The sequence below is a fragment of the Falco cherrug genome, chromosome 12, assembly GCF_023634085.1.
Source record: "Falco cherrug isolate bFalChe1 chromosome 12, bFalChe1.pri, whole genome shotgun sequence".
Taxonomy (NCBI): Eukaryota; Metazoa; Chordata; class Aves; order Falconiformes; family Falconidae; genus Falco; species Falco cherrug.
Genome location: NC_073708.1, coordinates 603,032 through 627,948, shown reverse-complemented (window position 1 = coordinate 627,948; position 24,917 = coordinate 603,032). Strand labels below are relative to the sequence as shown.

Here is a 24,917-nt window from a genome sequence, read left to right as displayed (position 1 = left end):
TTTTTTTTTTAAGTAGGGAGCAAGAAAAGTAGATTAGAATAGTAAAATTCTACATTTCCCAGTAGATCCTTAACTTTCTCCAAGGATAATATGACAGTTTCCACCAGCTTTGCCACAGCTCAAATGAAGGGTAAGGAATAAAATGTCTTTAAGGTATAGTGCTGATACTCAGAAGGGCCCTCAAGGGAGGCCAGAAGTAGAGGCAAGGGATTCAGTACACCTTCATTTCATGAAGTGAGCAGGTAAACCTGTGAGTTTTCTCTTCCCCTGCCCCTCATCATCTGCCAGTCCAGACAACTGCACCCACAGAAGGGCCACTGATGGCCCCATAAACTGCCTATTCGAAAGCACAGGCAGAATTTACCTCAGAGGAAATAAATTAACCATACGTCTGCTTAAAATACCTCCTCCCGTCTAATACAAATAACACTAATTTCTTTTGAAGTATTACTTTTATCCTGGGACTGAAAAAAAAAAATGGAATATGGAGGAAATTCATTTTCTGGTATGCATCACACTGCTGGAAAGCCTAGAGGTTAATGCACACAACTAGATGGCCACGGACCTGGGTCCCATTTCTTCTTCAGACAATATTCTGCTTTGCATCAGGCAAATCACAATGCTGCTTCTTAATTTCATCCATAAAATGAGAATGAACCTGCATGACTGTCACTGCAGTGAGGATGGTGGAGCTAATCTGACTTGGTTGTGAAATGAGAATGCTCACATAGAAACAGGCTTCTGAAATTCAAAGTTTTATTATTCCATGCTGTTCCATTACATAAAAATGCCAGATTCTTCTGTGGTGCTTAGGAACAGAGTAACAGAGAATTTTCTGGTTTTGGTGGTGGTGGTGGTTTTTTTTGTACATTGCTACAAATTTCAATAGAATCTACCCTCTGCCTTTTTATGTACAGCATTTGATTAACTGAGAATTAGAAACATAGTATCTGTTTTATATTTATCTCTTAGAAATAGCCTATACTAGGTTTGATTCTTTGAGGGGAAAAGAAGTGTTTTTCCTGTGTATTTTTTTGCCATCATTTTCTGTGAGGGTGCATAAAGAAACATGGGTATATGGAGGCAGAGAAATGGGGCGGGGGGGGGGGGGGGGGGCACGGGAGAGAGCAGGCAGGTAAGCACGTGTATGCTTCCGTGAAAAGGTGTTTGTACATGAATGTGCATAGATATATATATATTGTTCCTGAACCTGGAACCAGACTTCCAATTATTCTTGAGTTTACCTGCAAAACAGGAATTGTTTAGACTGAAAATAACATCTCTCTGTGTTCTTAAAAAACGTGGGGGTGGGGCAAACAAATCCTCCAGGACAGGCGTAAGACAGATACCATTTCTCCTCTCTACCAGTCCCCTTACAGACCAGAAACATATCCTTAGAGTTATATTTTGATCTCAGTTTGCCGTACCAGGTTTTAGCTATTCAAATCCCTTTTTCCATCAGGTTAAGTTAAGCCGCTCAGGCTTTGTGTGTGGATGTTGCCCTACTTTCGTCGCTCTGTCTCTGTGCGCCCTCACTTCGGGTTGCCTGCTCTGGGCTGCGGGGTAAGCAAACCCGTGCAGGGCTCTGGCTGGTGTGTGCCCACAGGTGAGAGCATCACCTGCTGCGCCTCTCCGCTTGTGCCACCTTTCAGGCTTTATTTTCCCCTTCAGATGAGGAGACCTGCACTGGCAGGAGCACAGATCTGGCCAGGAGTGCTGAGGCCGGCCAGCCCAGGCAGGCAGCACCCATGGCCAGGGCTGGGAGAGCTCCCAGCACATCTGCCCCAGCTAGCCAGGTCCAGAGCTAGGCAGGAGAAGAGGCTGGGAATCAAAGCCCGGGCTTAGACCTGTCCGTGCATGTTCCCAGACTCCCTTCTGCCATCCCACCCCTCTGCTTACAGCTTCCTGTTTTCCTTCTTGCAGTTCTTGTATAAATGCACGTGGCATGATGCTTTTTGAATACCTCTTCACTTGTCCCTCAGACCCATCCTCTCTATTTTCCTTTCTATAATTTCATCTTTATTTATTTTTACTACAAATAATTTCAGGGCAGGGGACTTGATCCACGCAGAGTCCTGTCATTGTGAGACCTAAAATGGCAACGTCTACCCTGCCGTGTCTCGTTTCCAGTGGCAGTCACTCTGGTAGGCATTGCCTCGTGTCACATGCCTAAATTTCATAACAGTGCAGAAGGGCTTGATACCTTACTGAAATCTATTTCAGCCTTTTTTTCTTACGATCTTATTATGATTAATGGATGAGACTAAATCATTTGCAGTGCATTTATTATCAGAAACAACATTGAAAGTAATTTGACCCCCACAGTACTTTCTTTTTTTAATAATATTACACAGTGGCAAAAAAGGCTATGAAATCCTGTGTAGAGATCTTTATCTTAGTTGAACTGGTTGAAATATAGACAATGGAAATTCTCTAGGTTGACATTGGTATAATAGGAAGCAGCATATGACCTGCTCTTCTGAGCAATGTGCTGTCACCACAAACCACATCACCATACATACCTAACATATAAAAAGTTTATTTGTCAGCCTGCTCCTGTGTGCTGTTTATTTATGGCTACTTTATCATCTGAATAAAGCCATGTTTTTCATTATTAGAAACATAACAGTCTTGCAAAATCTGAAGCTGTGTAGGTGAATGTGAATGCTTTTATTACAAAGTCATTTTGCTGTAAGCACTGGAGAAATCGGGTAATGCCAAACTGTTACTCAACTAGCAGGTTGAGTGTGGTATGAAAGTACCAAGCTCAGAAGATCTCGCCTAGCACACTGCCTTTCACCAAAGGATTAAATTGCTCTGTTTGTCACAGGACTTGAAAAGTTGGAAACTCAAGCTAATATTTTTGTCTGCATCTTCAGCTGAGAGCTGTGCCTCCTCGAGCCCACATGCGCAGCACCTTACAGTGGTCTAACCCTGAAAATGTTGTTTCACAGCTGCCACAGAAGGCAGTGTTGTATGCTACAGTAGTCCGTTTACTACTATGAGCAGCTGTTCCATGTAGCTCTGGAGTGACGGTGTAACAGCTTACCTGAGGGGCGAGAGCTGAGGCAAGGCATTGACTGAGATACCTGGATGCCAGAACCCCTCAGCAGTCAGATACGTTCAGCAGAGCTAAGCCGCCAACTTTCTGTGTGTAAGGAAAAGAAACTGGTAAAGTGCTGATATTGTCATTCTCAAATTCAACTCCTCTCAGAAAGACAAAGTCAAAACCATCAAGCTTTGCAGGAATTTATTTTAAAATGGCAAGGTTAAGTAAATAAAGGAGCAGCTAGCTAGTCCTCATGGAGTCTGCTTAAAGGCACAAATAAAGGTTCAGTATAAATGTATATCGTTAAATAGCCTTTTCAAATTTCAAAAGTACTTCTCATGTCAGAAGGGCAGAGAATTTGGTTATCAGGAGTAAAAAGCCATCTTTCAGAAACTGACATGTCTAATGGAGAAAAACAGATGAGAGAGTAGACTTGGAGAAGGTAACTTAAACAATGATCGTTTGAAGAGTGACTTGCTGAACTTACATACACAATAAAACTGTGTTCAGTTACTCTAGAAGGCTACCAGCGAACTGGTGGTGCCAACATATGACAGAGGTGCAAAAGGAGCATTTCTGGAAAAGAAGGCCCTTGCAGGAAAGCTAAATATGTTACTTACATCAGTATTCAGTAAAGGAGTACAGGGAGCTTCCCGTATGAAACCAAAAGTGTCTCCAGGAATGCATCGGTTTGAAGTGTCAAAAGAGTACAACACTTGGAGCAGAGGGTATTCACTCAAAATTTCCAGATGGACTCAGATATGAAATTTCCAGTAATGTCTCTGTGTAATCAGTTATTTGCAGTGACCTTAGTACCACAGGCAGGGAAAGGAAGGTGAAAATCTGTGAGAAAGGCTCTAGAGGTGACCCTGAAAACTAGGAACTAGTATACCTGACTGCTGCAGAGAACAAACTGGTAGAAATTGTGAAAAGAATCAAAATTAGTCAACGTGGGGAAAAATAAGTCCCCCAGAGAGGGGTCCACCTGACTTTTGTAGAAGACAGTCATGCCTCCCAAACCTACTAGGGCTCTGTGGAGGGGTCGGCATGTTGTGCTTTATGAGGAAGCCCCAGGAGCCCAGTTAAACATGCCCCCTCTGAGACACGACTGCGTACTGTCTGCCTAACCGAGTGAACTAGCTGTGCTGGAGTCATAAAAACCTACTGCAGTTATAACTAATATTACAGGGCTTTGGTTTGCTTCTTGGGTGGAACAGAATTCTTTGTACTTCTGACTTTTTTTGAAAGCTGCAATCCAAATCTCATATGCATCAATTAGACTGTGAAAATGTACTGCTGGAGCTGCCTATGGAATACAACTTCATGATAAATTGCATGCATGCTGTAGAGAGACATAACATAATGTTATTGCTATTGTTCATCCTTTGGTATTTGGTCTGCAGAGTCTGAGCTTGTTAATCAGCAGTTCATCCTGCTTTTACTTGGGTGCGTTCAATGCCAAGAGTGAATTTCCTCTATACGCTTTTCCACTGTAAGCTTTGCCAAAGCTCTTTTGTTCGGTATGTCAGTCAGCTGTGCTCTTGCTTTAATTGTGCCAGTAACTCATGTCTGGAGATCATTCATTCCGGTCTGGTGCAACTAGCATTGCGTCAGTCTGGGGCTGGTGGAGACACTGCACTTTGTGTAGACCCAGCTCAGGTCTGGGGACAACAAGCATGATTCTGGACCCTTCTTCAGGTGCCCTGAAGAAGGGGATTTTGAAGGTGCACTGAGAAGGTAAAAATGCTATTTTTGTATTGTGTCTACAGAACAAGGAGTACAACAGCTCATGTAGTCCACATGCTCCTTTGGGGAAAGATTTGATATCACTGTTTGTGAGATTTGTTCAAAGGCATTTGGTTTGTGGTTATTACCAAGAAAATTAGTAAAATGACTGTTAGGAAAATTATTTTGAGTAATATTTATTACAAAGCACAACTACAGTAGTACTAATGCTAGTTCTAACACTAGCATTTTTCCTTTCTCTGTATGTCTGTGGCGGTTAGATTATGATTGCGTGTAACTTTGCAAAACCAGTTGTACATCACAGGATGATTCTTTTAAAGAAAAAGTCAGCTGAAAAAGATCAGACGTTCCTTGCCAGGGAGAATTTATCACTTATTTGACAAAAAAAAAGTGATTCATACATTGATGTCTACAACTTTGAATCTCCAATAATCAGGGGAGATGTTAGGTGCATCCTCCTCAGTGAGCTAAGTCAGAAATCTACGTGTTTACAGATGAGCCATTAAAAAGAAAACAGATTGACTCTGTTCATTTACTCCCTTTCTTGCTCAGAAAACAGAAGCAGCATGAAAGAAAACTCAGTGAAGACAAGATTCCTAGAATTTAAGAAAAAAAATTCACATCAGAGAATTATAGAATACTTTGGGTTGGAAGGTACCTTAAAGGTCCTCTAGCGCAACCCCTCTGCAATGAGCAGGACATCTTCAACCAGGTCAGGTTGCTCAGAGCCTTGTCTGACCTGATCTTGATGGAACCAGATCTCCAGGTCTGTGTTTGAAACATTGCTCACCCTTCCATGTCTGCCCAGCTCAATACGAAGTCCTGCAAATGAAAAGACTACTCAGTAGAGATCCACAGTAAAAATATATGCAGGCTGAGGTTCTTCATCTCCTAAAGGATTTTGATGTCCTGTCCCAATAAAAGTTTAAAGTAAGATAAGGTTATTTTCATTAGCTCTTGAAATTTTGGATGAAAACATGTTTCTTTGGGATACTTCTTTTTTCTTTTCCCTTTTTTTTCCCTTTTTTTTTTTTTTTGTCTTCCACAAAGCTACTTTTGAAATAGTCTTCTGTTAGCATACATGCTGTTCCAACTTTCATCCTTGATAAAAACTACAATAACTAAGGGGCAAATCTTACAAAGTAAAGTAGCTCATGAGTAAATGGAATTTAATGGGGTCAATTATCCCCACATGCTTGCGTGCAGGTTTCATTAATATTAATAGGTCATAGGCATGCGTATTGAGCTGAAGAATAGGCTATTGCTGGCCTCTACGCTGTATTTTGTGCGTGTGCTGATTTAGAATCGTTCAAGAGAATGTGTTAATTTTCAAATGTCCAGCATATTAGTGGCTGAAAAAAACACATTTGTCCATTGCACCTGCAAGATACAGAAAGGTTGAAAAAAATAGATTAAACATGACTGAAACAGCGCAGATTCTGTTTGTGCTTTTTCCATAATTTAGAATCACATTACATGCATGTCTTTCCATAAATATTTAATGAAATGGAAATGAATATGTAGCAGGCTGGGTTCTTCCCTCTAAGGGTTAAGTTCCATTTCTGTAAATTAGTTTGTGCCCTATTTCTGTTCCTGTGTCTCTGTGCATCTAGACGTTTTCTTGGCATCTCTAACTCTTCTGAGGTTTCAGGAGATCTTCGGAGATTTGCTAGTAATTGACCTGTTTGGATTGCACATGACTGGCATTTGCTAAAGGATAATACAGTCCTGCATTTTGTTGTTAAGTGCTGGTTGTGTTATTAACTTGTGGCCAAACCCAAACAAAGGCTCAGGAGACATCATTTTCCCTTAGACAACTTCATTTGGTTCTTACCGTAATCTCCATTATAAATGAAGCACTTTGGTCTCAGCTGAAGAGAGTCACGTATTCTTTAACTTGTCAGCTGTGTTTGTCCAGTAATGAATACACCCACTTCGCTTCATTTTTTAAAGATATTACTGTACACTAAGGGTAAACAATCAACATCACACCAAAGTCAGATGATTTAACCTTCTGCCACTTCTCTAACCACTAAAGAGTTCCTGCCACTGCTACCTGAGTATGGGAACGCGTGCAAATGTTTTCTGAGAAAACAGGATCATCAAATGAAGGAAGCCTGATGTTTTCTCCTTAGAAAGAAGGAATAGTTGGTGAGCTTAGGTCTGCCTTATCCCAAAGGAGCCTGAACAAGCTCCATTTGGTTTAGGTTTGCAATGTAACAGAAACAAACCTTGCCCCCAGTTACAACAGCATAATTCTGGAGGAACCTTCAGGTTTAGTTGGGCTGTGATGGAAACTGGTACAGCCTCAGTGTAACATGTCCAATCTCAGTGAAGTTCCTCATGTTTGGAACCATCTTTAATAGCCAAGAATATTAAAAATTAAATTAAAGCCTACAAACAATGAATTAACTCTAGCCAGATAAGCACATGCAATCTACTTTGTGTAACACAAGAATTAAATACTGCTGATCTTTGCAAGTAGCAATGACAACTCAAATACAATGCCTTGGAGCCTGCAGTAACCTGGAGGCTAATTAACTGCAGAGAGGGCTTTTTATATCACACTTTGTATTAAATAAACTCAGCACAGATCCATAGAGACCAATAAGCATTTCTAGGCAGTCTTGTAAATTTTACCCCTAAAGTGATCAAACTACATAGGATTCTGGCTTGTGAGGTGTCTGATTAACATATTGTCCCCCAATAATGCAGGTGCTTAAGAAGAAAATAAGAAAAAATAAGAGATAGAGAGAGACAAAGTTTCCTGTCAGTACAATTCTCATGATTTTGTATCTTTCCTTGGACATAGCACTAATACAAATATATTTTACCTCAGAGTTTTGTAATACTGCTCTAAAATACATCATCATTTTAAAACCAGAAGCCAATGTGATCAAGAGAGTAAAAAAGCAAAAGAAAGCAGGCACAGCACTCTAGATCTTAATTTCAAGGCTCACCCAAGTACCCCATCATCTCACAATGTCCCAGTGAAACCTGACGATGCACACCAGCAGTATGCAAGCAAAATGCTGCAAGGCCAAGTGCTAAGCACAGCTGGGATATCAGCAAGGAATTTCGGGGCAGGGGTAATAAAATCCTGCTTTGTTCGTAAAAGGTCTGATCGCAGTCAGCAACTGGGGTGCATACAGGTCTGTGGCCAACAAACACAGCAGTCACCCAAAAAAGTCTGTGCCTTGGCTGATAAGGATGGTAAAATGACATATAGTAAAGTCTCTGTAATCCTCCCAGCACAATAACACAGAATACAGAACATGTTCCAACAGGTTTCTTTTTCATCAAATAACATGCTGGGACCAAGCAATACTCTAGGTATTAAGCATATCTTTTTAATGCAAAAGAAGTATGTATAGTATAGTTCTTAAAACAGCAGCATTCTGGTGTGATGATTCAGCTGGCGGGGCATTCAGCCCTCCAGGACGAGCCTCATCGGTTCTTGGCTCCTCGCTTGGTAACTCCTACAGTACCGCAGGCACCTGACCCTGCGTCCTCCCCAGCAGGAATCTGAAGTCTCTGTAACTAAACTGGATACAAAAGTGTCATTCTTCACTTGCAAGATGATGTGCCTTTTCTTCACGTATACCAAACAGTCATATTTAAGTAAGTTTGGATTTATATCTGTTGTACAAAACAAAGTTATTTAAGAAATTGTTAAAAGATCCTTTACCTGGACTCCTGCTGGCCACTGTTAGAGTGACCAACTTGTTTTTCTTGGACAGCACCTTCCCCATGGCCTGGCTGTGACAACACAGCAACCAGAAAATGGCAGTGCTTATCCCAGAGGTGGATGAGAAAGGGCAAACGCAAGTGCAAGGCCTGCAGCTCCGCAGCAGAAGCTTTTCTGTGTACTGGTGGAGAACAGAGAAGAGTATCTCTAATAACATCGCCCTGTTTTTTGAGAGCTAAAAAATTTGGAAAGTAAGGGATGATGGTGTCAAACAAACCATTGAAAAATGCGCACCTAGAAAGAGTAAATAATCTCTGTTCTGGTCACAAAGAAATATTTCACTTACCTTTGTAGATGTCTTTCTCTGGTTCTCATTCTCTACACACACCCAAGAAGATCAGAAGTAGAAACAAGGCAGAAAGTATGTCTAATTCTTAGCTGAAAAAGAAGACATCACTAATTTTTTTTATTTCCAGACTAGCAGATATGTGAATCAGAACCAGTGAGCTAAGTTTAAAGTTACTACAGTGAACTATGCCTTCTTTCTGAACACTTTCAATACAGTTGTAATACATTGAACGTAACAAGGAGGGGAAGAAAATGGAATCTGGCTTGAATCTTGTTAGACCCTTCAGGTTGAAGAAGCAGCTTCCCAGAACTTTTCTCCATTAAAAAAGTAAAAACCCTTAAAAGGAAATCTGTCTTCCTCAAAAAGAGATACCAGATATGTCAACAGTGATGTCTGGAGAGATCTGAAGTATCAATAGCAGATCCTCAGGCACACCTGCATAGCCATTGCAAAATAGAGCAGGACAAGGGAAAAAGGAACACCACCAATGTTGCTTTACCCCAAATTTCTCAGATAGCCCAAACTCAAAAGAAAAGGAGTAGACACTGATGGATTTCACAAAATTATAATAAATAAAAAATAAGCCTCCTATAGAATCTTTCACACAGGCATTGTCACCCTTTTTTGGAAAACCAAGTTAGCCACCACTCTGAGTCAGTTCTCATTTAGGGTCTTCAACAAGTAATAACTGCCAAAATTTATGCAGGGAAACCTTATATCTCCACAAGTTATGACCCCACTTGACAATCTGCATCAGGATAGCTTTATCCACAAATTAACACACAAGCTGTTTATCATCAGATAGCCTCAGCTGTTCCCAAATGGAGGCAAGCTGGTTTCACCCTTCATTCTCATAGGATTTCTTAGATATTATGGCTAAGACAAAGCTGTCATGTTTTGGTTTCCATACACTCAGAACAGAATAGCAAAGTAGCAAAGATTTATTGGTGGGCAAAGGTTTGCCCCTAATATGCAGCCATCCTTTTTAAACTTTTAAAAAAAATAATTTAAAAAAATATTTTTTTTTAAAAAAAAAGATGCTTAGGAGTTTCTCAGTCTCACAGTCAAGATAAATCCACTACTCCCTGGAATTCCTGTGTTACACTGTTTGCACTGTTGCAAAGAGTGCACTGTTGCACTGTTTGTCTTGAGAGTGTGGTCATCATGAAGTCTTCTCACGACACCATCCTACATGTCACCACTGGTCAGGTTTCAGCTGAGTTCACTGGACAAAAAATAACAGATAAAGCCATGATTCCAAAGTATTATCTGAAGAGCTAAATCTCATGAATAAATAAATGGTTCTAAAAAAAATTTAAAAATAAAAAAGGAGTTTCTCCTGTAGTCAAGAGCCTTCATTAATGAGATCCAGACAGATTTACATTTTCATAAAGTACAAAATTTTGGGGGGTTGCCATTTAAATCACCAACTACTGTATAAATTACATTTGTAAGACCCATTGGCTCCAACTAAAGGGTATTTAAGAGTCTGTCTGACTCTGTGAGTTATGAAAGAAGCAGGTAAGAGGAAGTGGAAAAAAGGACAAGCTATAGAATATCCACTAGTGAGATGATTAATATTTACTACAAACCTGAGTTCCCATTACTTTGGCTTCTTTCATGGACATTTAAAGATAATTGTAGCAAAAGGTCAGGAAGAAAAGCTAAAAGAGACACAAATCCTGCAAAAGGAGGTCATATTTACAAATGCTCAATATTCCTTCAGGTTTATTGTAAATGATTTATGAGGTGCTTTTCAATATTAAAGTTTCTCATGAGTTCATTGGAGAGATGGTCAAGATTAGTAATGAACTAATTGTCATAGAAAAAAATTTATTGCTAGCAGTCTCCAAAATTCTAGCAGTTTGGCTTCTGTGGGTAAAAATGAGGTAATGTAGCAAAGTCCTGACTATGAGGAAATATATACAGGTTTTTAGATCACAGACAAATAAGATTAATGTTATATCCCATGCTATGCTGAAAGGGATATCTTGCATGGTTAAAAAAATAATTTAAAAACCATCTAATTTCCTTGTTTTTTCCTATGTTTTACATTTTTTCACATACGTGTTTCCTGTTCCAATAATATAACATTTCCCTGTCACATAGTTTGCATTTTCTTCAGCTTCAGTAATGAAAATAAATTAGTTAAATTCACTTTTGTTAAAGCCAATTTCTCATTCAGATTTTTATTCAGCAGTAGATTATATTAATGCTGAACTCAGAGCTAGAAGTGAGGACGTTGAGGACAAAATCAAATAGACTTTTTTTCTTCTAATGGATGGAAATATTTCTACTGCTTTTTTGTTCTTCAGAATTTTGGTAAATTTTGTCCTTGAATTGATCTTGACAAATTGGTTTAAAGTGGACTTGTAGAAAAATGGGAGATCTTTCAGGTTAATGTTTCATTTTGATACATTTTCTCCCAGTTCTGCTGGTCTGGACAAATAAACATTGATCTTTTAATCACCATCTAAGGCAGTTAATAACGAACTCAGAAGCAATGTAGAGGGATCTGTGTAAAGCAAGAACCTTCCCTCCCTGGCTGCCATGCCTTCCCTCAGCCTTTGTAGAAATTTCACAACAAATTTCAGCCCAAAATCTAATCCCAAAGCAAATATCAAAAGGTTTAACTAATCACTTAGGTTTGATTTGTATATGTGTTCTTTTAAGCTAGTTGTTTTTCATCTGATCACAAACACCTGTGCCTTTTTCATGTTTTGAACATCAGGAATTCAGCAGAAATTAAACTGTATGTACAATTTGAATTTTTTATATTTTTCGTCCATTTTTTAAAACTCAAAAGGTTTAAATAGGCTTATGAAAGCTTCAGGGCTCCAGTTTTCTTCTGTGATTCACTCGATTTAGACAGTGGAGAGCACCAAGTCAAGAGATTCAAATAGGAAATACTACTGGGTAATCTGTTATAAATTAGACTTCCCAGTGACATATTGGAGGATGATATATTGTAGACTGGGGTAAGTACGAGGGACTTCAGCACAAGGCAAAAATTAATCACTACAAATGCATTCTGTGGAGGTGCATACTTATGTGAAGAGAACCTCCAAAAACTTTCCATGTTAGTTTGAAATTGTCTGTAAATGCCAAGAAACTCCAGCCAATCTACAGTTACTAATTTGCACCCTATTTATTGCTGTTAAAAAGAAAAGAAGGAAAGAAGACGGGGCCTTACAGTCTTCTCTGGTGGCCCACAGCACTGTAGGAAACATTTTTATAGACATGTAAGATGTCTTTCATTCATAATTATTTCCATTTTAACAGAGCAAGATACTTTTCAAAAGAAAAAATTATGTTGGTAACCTCCTCCTAGAGCTTTTGTGTTTTGTCTTTAATGTGAAACAGTTGTGCTGCGACATAACCCAAGCTGTGCCCGGGTTAAGACTTGCTCACAAACACCCTTTTCTGCCTGTTTCATGCATGTTTTCAGAGTATTTCTGTCTAATCTCACCATTTGCTGTAATCAGGACTGCCGGTTTTGGTTACTTAGGGGAGAATTTCATCCCCAGAGCCCCACACTGATGTCACACCCCGGCTTCGTGCCATTAACTCAGCTTCCAGCACCAACGACAGACACAAGAAGCACACGATTGCTGCACTCCCACGGACTGGCCAGGAGAATCCAAAAGGTCTGTTAAAATCTATTAACTTATGGCAAATTCAGAAAATCTGATTCTCTCTCACACTCGTGAAACCTAACTACTTCCCCACAACTGTAGCAACCTCTTTAGCATTTGGAGAAAATTAAACTAAATACATCTTGCCAAAGTCAAATACTCAAAGGACAACTTTTATTTTAATTACTGTAGACATAGAAAAAGAAGTTCTTTAAGAAAGTCTGTCAACCAAGAGCTATATATAACTCTTGAGGAATTCCTTAGTGATTTTCCTGGTTAAACAGCTTTCCTTAAAAATACATTTGTTTGCTGCACAGGGTGAAATTATTGTTAAATCAAATACTTATTTCTCAGAAGACTGATCTGGCTTGTAATGCCAACACAGCAGATAGTCAACACGCATTCGTTGCACGAGTTAGGTTTGTTGTATTGATCTTAAAAAAATGACCAGGCATTACAGAGCCAACATTCGTACCTATTGAGAAAAGGGCCAGGATGAAGTGTTAACTGTTGGAGCTCTTTCTCTCATTGATTTCAGTAAGCAGTTTTCCAGATCCAAAGCCTTTCTGTTAAGTTCAGTGCTCTTTCAGTCAGAGCTGTGATATCCGTTGAAGCCAAAGAACAGCAAAGCTTGTCTGATCTTTTTTGAGACTCCAGTTTCAGTTAAATAACCCACTGGATCACTCTTTGAATTAGCGCTGCAGAATATGTACCAGCAGAGAGTGTACTACTAAGCTGCAAGCTATCTGAGAGCTACTCCAGAACAAGGAAAGCAACAGACCATGCGAGCTGCATGTGGTCCTAATTATGTGCTATTATGAAGGAAAACATCTTTGTAACATTTTGTTTCTTTCCAGACTTGGATGAATTTATTTCTTTCTTAGCTTTACATTCCCCATATTTATTTCTGAATTTCTATATTAAAATGCAAAAGCTTTAGCTATTTTAAGGCTTTATTTTGTAAAGAGTTCCCAGTATATATTTATACTAGTGACATTACTTTTATTCAATAGAACAATGCTAATCTGCGCTGTTGTGAGAGCTGGCAAAGGACCTGTGAACAGATATTCATAGGGATGAGTTCAGAGATGATGGGTAATTTAAACTGAGGAAAAGGAGCCACACAGAGTCTGTGTTAAGGTAAAGCATAAAGAGAAGGAGCAGAAGAGGAAAAGCAATTAAGTGAATGGTATGTAACACCTAATCTAAAGCACATTTATCTCTCCTTCAGCACACACAAAACTTTTACTAGTTTCTTTTTACAGTTACTGAATACCCACATTATCTGAAGTTGGAATTTACTGTGCTGGGCATTAAACTCTAACTAAAACCTTAAAAATAGACTTCATAATAAAAATATGTATTAATCTGTAACCTACACCAGCTCCCACATTCCCACTTAATTCATCCTATTGTCTCCCAAAAACAATATCATGAATGTATGTCAGCCACAGAAATATATTTGATACACTTATACTAGAATAAGTGTTTGACTATCTTCTATTTCTTACTATTTTATCCCTATTCTAAATACATGTGTACGTTTGCTCAGCAACTCGGCTTCTGAAACACAAAAAATTAGATTTTCTAATTTCTACAGCTGTGAAAAGATTTCTGGAATATGGAAAATCTCCATAGCTCCCTCATTCAATCACTTTCTTAATGAAAACAGCTCAGGATTAAAGAAATCCAGGGAAAGAAAAAAGATTAACCTAGAAAAGGCAAACAGGCAAGTCAAGCTGAATAAATCTGAGCTTCATTATCACTTTCCACTTCAACAGAGGAGTCCTACAAGGACCAGGCCACAGTGCCATAGCTCTCGCATGCATGGCAAGGGTTGGCAAGGTCCCCTACATGCACATCAGTTTATGTGACATTAATCAGGGCCACAGTGCGATTGTTCGGAGGAGGAGGAATAGGCAGTCCCTGGCACAGAGCTGCATTTTCTTTCTGGTTGTTCAAGCAGTTAATGCAGGGAGCGCAGGAGTCAGACAGATGCCATGGTACTGTAATGGAAATAAATGACTTTGCAGACCCAATGAAGGGAGGTGGGAGCGAAAAAGCATCCTCACCCCCCCGCCCCAGTGGCTGTGTAAATCTGTCCCTGCCAGGCGAGCCCCAGGAGGTGTTCAGTGCCCGCCACCTCCCCAGGAGTCAGTGAGAGTTCAGGTGCTTACTGTGTCATCAGGCTTGACCTTCAGATGCGACACTGCCAGGACGTTTGTTTTCCCACAGCAGTGATTGCTTCAGTCAATTATTATTGCCCATCCTAGAGTGCAAACGCATAAGGACTTGATTTACAGTGCAAAATATACATCCTGAATTTACTTTCTCTTTTGTTTTTAAGACTGTCGTAGCATCTCCAGCTTAAAGAGATGACAGCAAATTACTCCATAGGTAAATATATCTATGTATAGGGAAGGATAAATACCAGTCATTCAGGTCATCCTGAGATGAACGTTCAGTATAGCTGTGTTGTGCTGGACACGACGATATATTTGAAGGTTTTTGCCTTTTGTTTTAAAAGCAGCATTTTTTTTCTGCTTCCCCCTGAAGAAAAAATCATTAGCAAATTTGTTGATTTGGCAATCTAACCATTAAATCCAGTTTAACACAGATTTAAGATTGTAAATTCAGTTCTTTAAGCAATGTTTAGGTATTACCAATATACTGAAAGATAGATGAGACAGCCTCATGGTAATACAGCTTTTAACCTTTCCTCTCCTCTACCATGACGGGGGAGAATTACAGTAAATGATGGTTACCTTGTCTGCAGTATGGACAATTGATTTGACCTCACTGCATCTGATGCTCTAATGGACTTTGTGGCTGAATCCCTGGAGATATAAAATATGTCCAAGTGAATTGGGGCAGGTTAAAGAACGAACCCGCTTTTCATGGCTGGCTCAAGCTATAATAGATCTCCTGGTTGTTCTGAGAAGAAGATTAAAAATGATCAATATCCAAATCATTAAAAAAAAAAAAAAAAGTGGAGGCTTCTGTAAATCTACCTTAGCTTTTTTTTTATTCCTGCTGAATGCTGTGGGGGGAGTCTATGTTGACAACATGAGTTTCTATAACAAATGTTTGCTTCTGTTTACTCTCTTGTAACATGTTCCCTTTTATATTAAGAATCAGACGCTCGGATGGCATGAATCAGCATTGCTTTCCTGAAGTCACGCTTGTTTACACCATGAGGAATCCGGCCTTAGGTTTATTTAATACAGATAAAATAACAATACTATAACATTTCCTGGAGCAGAAAATAAAATCAAGGACAGATTTCAGAGAATTATGGTAACTGATAACTAAACGTCCTTACTGCTACCAAACAGTGCCGAAGACAAAAATAAAGGTCTAATTTAGTGAAGGAAAAACAAAAAGATTTTCCTTGGCTGCTCTGAGCCCTTCATTTGGCAAAGTGTAAGTCAACGTCTTGTTTATCCTTGCCTACCCTCTCACGAATACATCTGTGTTCTTTTCCCACCAGCCTCGTATATGTGAACTTGTAACATCCCACGACTCGGAGACCTTCCTCTCTACACACAGCAGTAAGGGCCAGGCAACTTCAGTGGGATTATGTACATACATTTACTTAACTGCCTGAAAAACCCACGCCTGGAGAGACAGCTGTGCAACTGTTCTGTAAGTGGCACACATACATTAGATGAGTGTTTATTAAACTGGAAATCTAGGGGAGCCCAAATCTTTAACCTGCAAAGTCTGACATTGTTTGGAGCTGATGTTTCCATTTGTTTAATGACAGAAATAAAAGCTAATCCCAAAGTCTGTATTTGAAGATGCACGTGCGTTTTCCTAGTTTTGAGAAGTGTCAGCACATAGGCATCGGGCTGACCTAGCTCGACTGCATTAGATTAACTAGGTGAATATGAAGAATCTTCTATTATTAAGAAATAGGTTCTCAAGAGTCAAGACATTTCCAGACAACATTATGGTTTGCATCTGCATAAATGGCATGTAAATAAATCAAGGAAATGTCCAACAAATTGGAAAAGTTCAAATTCTTTTTATCCAGTGTTTGTTGGATGATACTTACCTTTTGTCTTTCACACATCATTTGTTTAAAAATACGAATGTGTAGCAACAGCCTCTGAAAGGAGCGTTTGTTTGCCTGATGTCCCGTTCCTATATGTAGAAAAGTAAAGGCATTTTACAAGCTCTTTGCTCAAGTCTCTGGAATTGCCTATAGGCTGTGGCGAGGGTTGAGCTGAATGCCTAGCATCCATGGGTGGAAGAGCGAACAACTGCTGACCCGCCGAGCCAGCTATTCTTGTATCTGGAAACATTGCCAGGTGCTGCAAGCACCAAGCCATCTGAAAGGCCAAAGCTGAGCACATTATTGGACTAGATGACACCTTATTCTTATTCTGCAACAATCCTAACAACTTCGAGTCCCTCACTGGCCCTTCATGAGCACAGATGTCATTTTGATGGGGGGACAGCCAAAATGACAAGAAGGTGACCTGCCAGTGAACTCCGGAGCAGGTGAGGCTTGTCAGCTTCTAATTTGAAACTGGTGTCAGTCCTGAGGAATGGCTGGTATAATCACATTTGTAACTGATACCCTATAAACCCCGCAAACATTCACAGTGCGCCTGTTATGAGTAATATGAAATTAACAATTCATGTTTATGACATGAGACACCAACTGAAATCAAGTAGGTTTCGGTAACTGGATCAGCTCTGTCTGTCGTCCAGAGCAGAACATCAAACTGCCTCGGTCGAAGCCGAACGGCTGTGTGCTTATGTTACAATATGCATTGTATTTATTTTGAGGGCAAACTTTTGTAACTAGGTGTAAAGTGAGGACCTAACAGCTAACTGCTAGCTGAAATTATTCCTTTTAAGATTTCTCTAGCTCGAGCCCAGCCCTTAAGACATTTGTGATTTTTTTTTAAGCTGGAGTTTGGAGCCTAACGAATCACATACGTACTGCATCTCAAATTTTATGAATAACTGAAGGGAAGGCTCTGGGTAAATCAGGCACATAAATTACCAGCTGCATGAATACTGTCATTAAGACATGCAGACAAGTGCAAGGGGTGGGGACAGGGCAGGATGCCCGAAGGAGGTGGAGTCACAGGGGAAAGAAGACATTTGCTCACTGAGTAATTTATCCTTAACCTGCCTTCACTGTAGCTGAGCGAGAACGAACACCATGAGCTAGCCCCTTGGGCTCCCTCACTTCTCTAGCATCAGGGCATTTTGTGCCACAAACGAGGCCAGTTCCTCCTGATTCTGTGTTGCTTTATCTGTATTTTTTGACTAAGAAAAGTCAAAATTGCAGTATGTGAAGCTAAGAGTTGAACTAACATCCGGTTCAAATACAAACGTAGGCTAACCTGCATTTCTAATCTGAAGACAGCAAAAATCTCACAATCTCTTCCACATACATTCAGCCCAATTTGGCGGAAATCCTGGCCGTTCAGTTCCTTTCCTGATGAAAGTGCTGCCAAGTGTGGTATATATAAGAGGAAAGTTCTCTTCCACAAACTTGCAAAGTTAAAGAAGGTCCAGAAATTGGATCCATTGCAATTGCTACAGTGGAATTTAGTTAGTCGCACCAGATAAACTCAGGTCCAAAAACTAATTAGCTAGTGGAGCTTGCTGAGCAGTTTAGTACATTTGCACATATATAAGCCACCTGAGCTACCAGCTCGTCATAGTACTGCTGTGTGGTAGGAAAATACCACTTATTCCCATTTTCCAAGAGAGAGCTACATCCCGCAGAGATTCAGTAACGTAACCAAGGCCAGGTACAACACGGCGCTGCGAGCCAAGCCAGGGATATCCTTTGCACTCCGGCCCAGCACTAACACACCACACTTCTCATGCTGCTTAGCTCAGCTTTCTAGCCATGAACCCCCACCTCATTAACAGAAGAGAGGTGCAACTGTGAACAGCCTTTTTGGGAGAATGTCTGCCCTAATCTGACCAGCAAGACCAGCTTGTAAAACTCTCATTAACTTCAGTTGCATCAGAAAAACACAGGAGCACTTTGTGCTGCTGCTTCCTGAATCCCAAGAGCTCTATCCTGAGCACTTTTGAAACTCCCTAGAAATAGCCCATCATACCTCTGAAAACCAGATGTCCAGCTCTAACCTTAGCAATCCTTCCTCCCATCACCCAAAACCTCATCACTGCACATCAGCCTTGAATCCTGAGACAGGGGCTACAAACCGTGTGCACTGCCATTGCTGTAGCCACCTCTAGATATGTAATACAACAGCTCACTTCAAATATGATGGTACAGCAGAATTGTTTGGTGTTTGGATAGGGCCCATAAAACCTTGATAAAAATTACATCCATTCAGAGCTTTTCTAGAACTCAGTGAAATATGTTTTAGTTTTCCTCCTACTTACACCGTTATAATTCAACACATGGTTTAAAGAGAGAGAACTCTGCGGAACAAAGCCCGGCACAACACCAAGCCCTGCTGCTTCAGCTCCGTGCAGAAGCATGGCTGCTGGGCGATGTACAGCGTCTCTGTAAGGTCACAGGAGGGAGGCAGGGCATGGCGATATGGGCAAGGGGGTCTCGAGCCGGGCTGCTGAAGGCAGGACTGGCTGACCTGTAGAATCTTCTGAGGCTCTGTTCTTGTGTAGTGCTTCTCTGTCAACAGATAAATCCGGTATATTTTTGATTATCGGCTGTAAATATGCATTATCTTTTGATTTCCTAGTAAATCAAGTTGATGTGTGTATACATCTTCTACAATGCTCATTAGAGTAACACTAAGGTCTGGCACAACTATAGAACAGCATAACGTAAAGTTATTGCTAAAAATTGATCTTGGCTTCCCCTGTGGTGCTCACCGAGCCACCCATGGAGTCCAGCAGATGAACTAGCACGAGCCCGGGCGTTGCCCCTGCCCCTTGTGCCTCTGATGCTAAAGGAAAACTGCCACCACCATTTAGGTAAGCCCATCACCAAGTGCTGGCGCTGAACGTGCCACACTGACCGTTAGGAACTGCTGATGGCAGGTGGCTGCGTGGCAGGGGTGCTGAGCTCTCCTCCCCGTGCTGTCCCCCCTCCCCAAGAGCCGCAGCCAGCAGGCATGCAGCAGGGGCAGAGCCCACCACCGCTCTCAGCCCCAAGCCTGCCCCGGACCTGCCACAGCACTGCTGGGGGTGTTAAGGTGCTCCCCATAGGCTCACCTGCTGCCTCCAGCAGTTGAAAATGAGGATGTCTTTTTTCTTTTTTTTTTTCTTTTTTTTTCTTTTTTTTTTTTTTTAAAGCCAGACAGAATTTCTGTAGAACGACTTCTGAAAGCTGTCCACAGTGACCAGAAAACCAAGTGGGGAAAATAATAATAATAAAAAAAGCTAGGATCCCTTCTGAAAAGTAAAAAGTAGAACAATGGGCAAAAAAACTTCGTTGTTCAGAGTAGACCCTGACCTTGAGTCTATTCCCCATATGCACAACGGAGTAAGAGAGTACATCTGTTTCCATGATGTAGCTGATGGCATTTGTAGCACTCAGGTCCTGCACTTCCCCTTAACCTCGCATCACCACCTTCTGTTAATACAATTACTTCTGAGGCATCCTCAGCTCCCAACAGCTTTAGTTCTGAAGGTAAACAAAATTAATCCTTTCAGGGCAATTGTGGACTGAACAGTGGAGCATTTAAAAGGGACAGATATAGGAGGTAAAAATGACACTATAAATAGAAGTCCCAATTTTTAATCTAAAGGGGTAGGCTGTATCACAAAAAAAGCAGTTGAGGCATTTAAGTTTGCAGGGAGCAACATCACCCCTAGGTCCATTGCACAGGAGAAACCCATGCACAAGTCTTTCCCCTGACCAGCTTGGATCGAGGGTTTAGGCACGCCTGGTCCCCAGCTTGCCCAGCTGCTTTAACTGCTGGCTTATGGGTGTTTTCTCCCTGACTTACTCATTTTTTAATTAGCTCTACAAAATGGATTGGCATCAGCAGGATATACTGAGACCATGAACCAAGGACTGGGAAACTAGTCTGTAAAGCAGGTTCAGATCCTTGCCCTGCTTGTTTCCCTCTCAGCCTCAGCAACTATTTCACAACTCACTGCGCTTTGCTGACTACAGGGCTCCTGCACACAAGTTCCCTGATCACTGAAGAATTCTTTTTTTTTTTTTTTCTCTACATAGAAAGTCCACCCTGTTTGGAGAACTTTCCCCTCAAAATCAATCCATTTACAAGGTATTTAAGGTATTTTAAGTTTTTGTGACTCAGTGTTTTCTTTAAAAAAAACAAAAGCAAGTGTGTTTCAGTCAGACACTGTGATCACCTGGGACTCAACTGGCATGGCTTCTCCTGCCTTTGGCTGGGTGGCCACATGCGCAGCCCCGGGGAAAGCTCCAAGGCCACTACGGTGACCCAGTGAAAACCCTGGCAGCAGGAAGACAGTATTAAAGACATCCATTAAGAGTGTTTACACATACTGCTGAGGTGAATTACAAAACTCCCCAGAAGTTTTTGCAATGTATTGGGAACTGTATTCGCAATATACCTCAGATACAAGATGTAATGCCAGCAACAAAATTAGTGGCTGAATCTTACCCCCTAACGCCCATCTCTTAAATCCCTGGGAACCAGAGCTGCACAGGAGGAGGGGGATGCCCGTGGTGCACAGCCTTTCCCATTTCCTCTCTTGGTACAAGTTTGCAGAATGACAACATGGATTTATTCAAAGGAGACAGTGTGGAAGTAGACCTGGACACATGTGACAGAGCTGGAGGCATCTCACTGTAATTAATGAGTAATGAAACAAGTAGTTATTTATGTTGCACATGTTTAATGAATAGGAATTAGTCATATCTCTGATTCTTGGGCAGCTATTTATGCTGCTTATCTGATATTTTAAAGGAAACTGCTGCACTGGCTATTTTCTAGTCCAAAGAGGGGTGGGTTGTTACAACAAGAACTGACTTCTGCCTTTGACTAAGCATTAGGAAACTGCTTTCCAAGTCTGGAAGCGTCTGGATGTATTTTTCCATGTTTTTCCTTTCTTGGAGTTTTCCTGACTTCAGTCAGGAGGTGAAATGCCAGAAATACCCAGACACTCTATTTAACCAGATGGCTGCCCCTCGGGCATTGCAGCCCGATGGGTGTTTTTCCAAATCACCCCTGAACTCTGAACCTTCAAATCATTTACAGATCTCTTCCACTTGGAGGCAAAACCACATCTCTACATGACTTTCGAAAGCAGGAGTGTGGTGGAGAGTCTGGATAGCAGAGCTCCTGTGCCTGATCCAGCTGTTTTGCAAACACAGCTGGAGCAACTGTGAAGGCTGCTGTGGTCTCAGTCGCCTTCTGGAGTGGGGAATGCAGGAGTCGTGGATGCAATCACGGTGTTGGAGTCTGTGCCCACCAGCTCTGTAATTACCCAAAATAAACCTTTACCTATTCTGCTCAGGCTGGAGCTTGAACAGAGCTTAACTAGCCAAAAGCAGCTGGGAGAACCTAAATTTCCAATTAAAGCACTGTCTGGTCTGACAGTATTTTTTTTGTAAGAAACCAAAGCCTTCTGTCCCTGGTGATAAGCTGGGTTTTATTATGAAGTATAACAGTTGTATGTACATGACTGTTCTGTACAACGCAATTTACAGAGATGCTCTGGTGACTGCTGTCGTTGACAAGGTGCCCTTTACAACAGAACTTGTATCACGTCAAAATTCTCATGATTCTGAGGGAGTAGAAAAAGAAATACTTCCATGGCTGAAAATTTCTATTAGGTAACAATTACTGAAGTGTGTACAAGATTGCAAGTCAAAATGTTTGTATTGTTCACTGGTAGGAATTACATCGACTGACAGCAGCAGTTTAAGAAGTGAGGTCAGTGTAATTTGTTATTTTACCTGCTTTTCCATGGATCGTCTCTGTCCGTCGGAAGTCCATCACTTCGGAGTTACAAAGCCCATCTTCAGAAACGCATACTCCTGTCCTCCCACTTCCAGTATCTTTCTCGAGCTGGTACAAGACAAGTGAGTTATGTAAGAGATTAGAAAACAAGACTTTTAACTTTTTCTTGCTATATGGTATCAGAGTATCACGGCCTCTTAGTAGTATGGCCTGGGTGACGACAGGACACAGTTAAAACGAAAAGCAGCAACAGTCTGGGGTGGGGGGTGCGTGGCTTAAGACCCAATTCTGCTTCTAATTATGCAGTTAATCAAGATGCTCTAAAGAGGGAACGGGGTGGAAAGCAAATGGAGTTTTACATCAGATGGCGATGTTAAAGGGAAAACTAGCAGCCAGCAGGGAGCCAGCAGGCAGCGGGGATTCCCAGTGCGGGGTCACTGCCAAACCCCCGCGTCACCTCCGCGCGCCGGGCTCTGAACCGCGGCCCCGCCCCGCGCGCGCAACCACCCCGGGCGGGGGCGGCTCGGCCCAGAGCACCGCTGTTTCCCCCCGCCGCCGCATCCCCCCGACGCTCCCTCCGACGACGCATGTCCCTGCTGCTCTCCCCCTGCCGCACCCCCGACGCATCCCCCCGAGGCACCACCCCCCCGTCGCCGCCGGACGCCCGACGCTCCCCTCCCCGTCGCCGCCGCACCCCCGCCACATCCCCCCGCCGCCGCCGCCCCCCCCGCCGCCGCCGCTAGGTGGCGGTAGAGGCGCTGCCATGGCAGCCGCGGCCCGCGCAGCGCATCGGGTGCCGCCGCCCCCCCGCGCTCGAAGGAACCGCAGTTTGTTTCTGTCAAACCTACGTCTGGTGACAAAAAATCGACCCCCTCCCTTTCCCCACGGCTACGAATTTGGGGGGCTAGAAACAGCGACATACCTGCTCCTCGGATCCCCCCTCTATTAGCAAAGGCAAACCCCTCCCTCACGATGTACTATTTATTACCCTGACTTGAAAATATTCCTTGCTGTCACACGCGCTTCCTGAAAAGTCCCCAGACCTTTTCCTTTGACTGGAGCCTTTGCCACCCGCACGTACAGCTGCTCACCCGGAGCTGCTCACAGCGCTGGGCTGGGCAGCGGCGCCCGTCAGACCTGTCGCACCCGCCGTCATGGCACCTCCGGCCGTGCTGAGGTCAGCCATGTTTGGTTTACCTCCAGTCTTCATTTTTTCCTTCAACGGTTCCGCAGCACGCAGGGCCCAGCTGTGCAATAGCATCTTTGAGAGCTGCAGACACGCTTAGGATGGGAACCCCCTGATGAGGGTGGTGTGTGTTGGCTGCCAGCGTACAGCTGGCTTCACCCAGGGAGCGATGGTAACGGTGCCGCTGGCATGGCGTCAGTGTTTCTTGCTTCCCAGCCCTTCCCATTACAAAGACCAGTCACTGCGTCCACTGGCATGCCAGAGCCAGGAGCCCGGCCGAGCTGGTGGGGGGCTGCAGGAGTGGGCTCACCCACACCTGCCCTGGCGGGACTGCCACCCTCCACAGCCAGCGCCAGCCTCCTGCGCCAGCCCCCGCATCCCACACGGTGTTCATCTTCTAGGTTCGGTCTCGGTTGCCATACACAGAAAAAACTACAACAGCAGCCAAACTTTGCATCTAACTGGGCCAGAACGACTTCAGGGTGACTTCATGGGGGTCACAGGCTTTGGCCCTGGCACTGCAAAAGGCAGTGCCCGCACTCCGCGTCAGCATGTGCTGCACACCGAAGCGGGCCAGGGCGGCAGAGAACCCTGCGCTCACAGCATGGCAGTTAACAGCATTGCAAGATTCCAGCAGAGGCAGCAGACAGGTAGAAAGGAAAGGGAAAAGGAAGAGAGGAAGATAAAGAAAAATGAAAAATGAAGAGTAATACTTAGGGCAGTTATAAGGTACTGGTCTTCATTCTTTGAGCCTATTCATTTGTGTGCCCATGTGCATGCATGCATGTGTTACCCCAGCACGTGACCATAGTAGCTGCTGGTGGAGAAAAAACAAGAAAAGGAAATGTGGTAGGAGAGGGTGAATAGAAAAGGAAAGTGGTCCAGAATGAGGAAGCCTGTTATTTCTTATTTGTCTTTGAAGACTGATGGTAAAGACTTGTGTAAAGTTGCATAGCTTCCACATGGAAGTGATTATTTTAAAAACGAATGCAAAGATTCACTCCTGGGTAGAACTATTTCAAAGTAGTTGAACAGTAACACTGCAAAACTCTTAATGGTAGCAGCATGAATAAGGCAGTGTTAATGAATTCAGTCCTTGCTGCTAAAATACTGCCGTGCTTTTGAAGTAAAAATTTCAAACTGTTTTTCTTTGTTTGCTAGGAGTTCATCTCCTTTTTTCACTTTCTTTTAATCGAATGGGATTTTGGTTCTGCCTGTCATTTTGAAGTAGACTGGAAAAGAGGGAAGGGCCCCTGTGAGAAATTAATTTCACAACCAAATGCTGTCCCTGAGAAACCAGAGCGGCTCCTCTGAGCTGGGGGCACCGGCACAGAACGGGGGGGCTGTACATCTTTCGCAGTGTTGCCCAGCTCCCATTTGGGCTTCAAAAGCCATCAGCAA

General features: G+C 42.3%; 2 long non-coding RNA genes across 16 annotated transcripts in view; one reads left to right on the top strand and one right to left on the bottom strand.

Moving 5' to 3' along the window:
• LOC114016083 (uncharacterized) overlaps nucleotides 1-13,608 on the top strand; it is a 229,102-nt gene extending 215,494 nt beyond the window's left edge. The window contains exons 6-7 of the long non-coding RNA XR_008734639.1: nucleotides 12,318-12,479; nucleotides 13,481-13,608. This is a non-coding gene — a long non-coding RNA (uncharacterized LOC114016083). The remainder of the gene's footprint in view (nucleotides 1-12,317; nucleotides 12,480-13,480) is intronic.
• Nucleotides 1,172-24,917, bottom strand: part of LOC129737162 (uncharacterized) — a 35,964-nt gene continuing 12,218 nt past the window's right edge. For 2 of the 15 annotated variants that reach the window (XR_008734628.1, XR_008734631.1), the window contains 6 exons: nucleotides 22,327-22,438; nucleotides 21,029-21,214; nucleotides 14,899-19,101; nucleotides 8,830-14,736; nucleotides 8,484-8,718; nucleotides 1,173-8,335 (listed from right to left, as the gene is read on the bottom strand). This is a non-coding gene — a long non-coding RNA (uncharacterized LOC129737162). Of the gene's footprint in view, nucleotides 8,336-8,483; nucleotides 8,719-8,829; nucleotides 14,737-14,898; nucleotides 19,102-21,028; nucleotides 21,215-22,326; nucleotides 22,927-24,917 lie in introns of those variants that run through there. The other 13 variants (XR_008734632.1, XR_008734630.1, XR_008734636.1 and 10 more) reach the window with 13 other exon arrangements.